Here is a 3,124-nt window from a genome sequence, read left to right as displayed (position 1 = left end):
GGTGGAGGGGGGAGGCTGAGGGGGAAAATGGAGGGGGCAGAGTGAGGGGGAAAATGGTGGGAGAAGGAGCGACAAGATGAGGGGAGAATGAGGGAAAAAATGGGAGAGAGCAGGGCGGGAGAGTGAGGGAGAAATGGCCGGAAAGTGAGGGGGAAAACGATGGCAGAGCATGAGGGGGTTTATCCTGGAAAAAGGAGGTTCGAGAGACCCCTTTGCTCCCTACAATTCCCTGGAAAAAGTTGGAATGAGTCTGGGGGGAGATCCCTTCTCCCAATGGATAAAACGAGACGAAACAGCCTCGAGGTGCAGCAGGGAAGGTTTATGCAGGAAAATTCCTTCATGGAAAGGGTTGTCCTGCCCTGGCACGGGCACTGCTGTCCTGGAATTATCCCAAAAATGACCTGGATGTGGCACGTGGGGACATGGTTCGGGGATTTGATGATCCCAAAGGGCTTTTCCAACCTCAACCTTTCCATGGAAAGGGGTGAGAAGAGGGAGAATGGGAAGGGAAATTGGGAAAGGTGTGAGAACAGTGGGAAAGGATGGAGGAGGTTTGGGGGAGTAAAACAGAAAAAAGGGGTGAGGGTTGGGTGGGAAATGATGGATAAATTGTGGGGAAAGGGAATGAAATGAGGGATAAATGAGGGCCAGGAGAGGATGAAATAAGGGATAAGTGAGGATGGATCCCTCAGATCCCAAATCTCCCCAGATTCCCTCTGTTCACGATCTCAATCAAACCCAGCCACTCCTGAAGCCTGTTCATCCCAAAAAATTCCTGCCAAAAATTCCCATTTTTGAGCTCTTTTCCCTTTTCATCAAACCAGAATTAACCCCAAATTCATCCCCCAGGACAGAGATCACCCACAGATCCCACAGCGAGTGTGGTTGGACATCAGCTTCCAGGTGAGTTCCTCACTCCCAGGTGAATTCCTCATTCCCAGGTAAATTCTTCATTCCCAGGTGAATTCCTCATTCCCAGGTGAATTCCTCATTCCCAGGTGAGTTCCTCACTCCCAGGTGAATTCCTCATTCCCAGGTGAATTCCTCATTCCCAGGTAAATTCCTCACCCCCAGGTGAATTTCTCATTCCCAGGTGAGTTCCTCATTCCCAGGTGAATTCCTCATTCCCAGGTGAGTTCCTCACTCCCAAGTGAATTTCTCATTCCCAGGTGAATTCCTCATTCCCAAGTGAATTCCTCATTCCCAGGTAAATTCTTCATTCCCAGGTAAATTCCTCTCTCCCACCTGAATTCCTTTTATTTTTCCTCCTTACTTCCATATCCCACATGTGTTTTTTTCCCCTCTTTGCTGGGAATTTGCCTTTTTTCCCCCAAGGTCACTCCCTGGTCAAACCTTCCTCCCTCCCTCCCTCCTCCTCCTCCTCCTAATCCCAGGCCGGCTGTTCCTGGCGTTCATCCCAGGGCTCCGTTCCCGGCTCCGGCCGCGCCGGGCGCTCCGACGCCGACCGCTGGCGTGGGCGGCGATAATCCACTGCCCGGAAATCCCGGGCTAACGAGGAACCGGGGAGGGAGCTCCTGCTGGGGTTAATTAACGATTCCATCCTTGATTGATTCCGGAATCAACTCCCCAAAAGGAGAGGGGGAAGGAGGGGAGTGGGCGCCGAGCCACGGCTGCTCCAGATGACTCAAACTCCTGGAATTGGGAGTAAATCATTAATTGGGGGAGGGATTAATTAGGGGAGAAGTGAAGGAGGCTCCAGTCCTGTGGAAAGGGATCCCAAATTATTTATTGGTGATTAAAAATTAATGAAGGGATTTGGGTTTTTGAGTTTTTTTGCAGATTGGATTGAGGAAAAAAACATTTCAGGCATAAAGTGATATTTGGGATAATTTTGGGGGTAATTTCAGGGATAATAACGATAATTTTGGGGATAATTTTGAGTGAGGTCTGAGTGGTGCAGGAAGAAGGGAAGAGGGGAAGGAGGAGAGGGGTGAGAAAAGGAAAATCATCTTTTCATGGTAAAAACACCCCAAAATCTGTCAAATTAAAGGGGTTTTTCCAGGACTGGAGCAGAGGGGATGAGTTGGGGGAGAAACGAGTGAACAAAGTCCCAAATTAAAGCTGGAACACCCCAAAATCCAGCCCTGGCTTGTGGAAGGGATAAAACTGGGGGAGAAAAGGTACAAAACTGGGGGAAAAAAAACGGGATTTTGGCTGATTTGGGTGATTTCGAAATCCTGCAGTTTCGCAATTCCCGGGCTGAGGTGGGGCACAAACTGCTCCGTCTTTAAATCACTGATTTGGGTGAAATCCAGGAAAATTGGGGTGAAATCCAGGGAAAAAAAAATGCATCCATGTTGTCCCATGTTGGAAACGCTCCAAACCGCCCCAAAAGCCGCCCAAAATGAGCCAAACCGGGCTGGTTTCCCTTCAGGCTGTTCCTGGGACAGGAGGGGACTCAGAGCCACGTTCCCATCAAAATCCCTCGTCCCTGGGGTTAATTAATCACAATTAATGACAATTAATCACAAAGGAGGCTCTGAAACGGCTTCGTCCTGGCGCTGGAATTGGTTTGGGGAGGAAAAACCCCAAAAGAAATCAAAAGTGGACAGAGCGTGGGGGGAGAAAAGAGTTTAGAGCAGGGAAGAGTTGGAGCAAAGAGAAATTAAACCCGGGGCTGATCGAGCCTAATTAACCTGGGTTTGTTAATTATTTTACAGATGAAAACCTCGGGAAATCGATTTATCCCCCAATCCTGGGCGTTTTCACCAAAAGTGCTTCGGGACCTGGAGGGGGAGGGGAAGGAAGAGGCGGGACAAGGGTTCGTTAACGAGAATCTAATGAGTCATTAGGCAGATAATCTAAATTAGACTCGTTAGGCAACGAGGACTGGGAAGGTGGGGTCAGGAGGGGCCGCGGCTCCGGGCTCCGACTCCCAGGAATCAGCTGGAATTCCTGGGAAGAGCCTGGATCAGCGCTGTCCCCACCCCGTCCCCGAGTCCCGGCGGCTCCTCCCGGCACCAGCGGCGTTTCCAGGGGGGATTTTGTCCACATTCCCTAAAATCCAGCGGGAATTCCCCTCGCCATTCCCTCCTTCCCCTTCCACCCCCGTCCGGCCAAACGATCCGCGACGGATCCGCCACGAATCCGCCGCGGCGCCGGG

The sequence above is a fragment of the Parus major genome, unplaced genomic scaffold (genome assembly GCF_001522545.3).
Source record: "Parus major isolate Abel unplaced genomic scaffold, Parus_major1.1 Scaffold568, whole genome shotgun sequence".
NCBI classification, from domain to species: Eukaryota; Metazoa; Chordata; class Aves; order Passeriformes; family Paridae; genus Parus; species Parus major.
The sequence above is the reverse complement of the archived record's forward strand: the minus strand, read 5'-3'. Positions refer to the sequence as shown.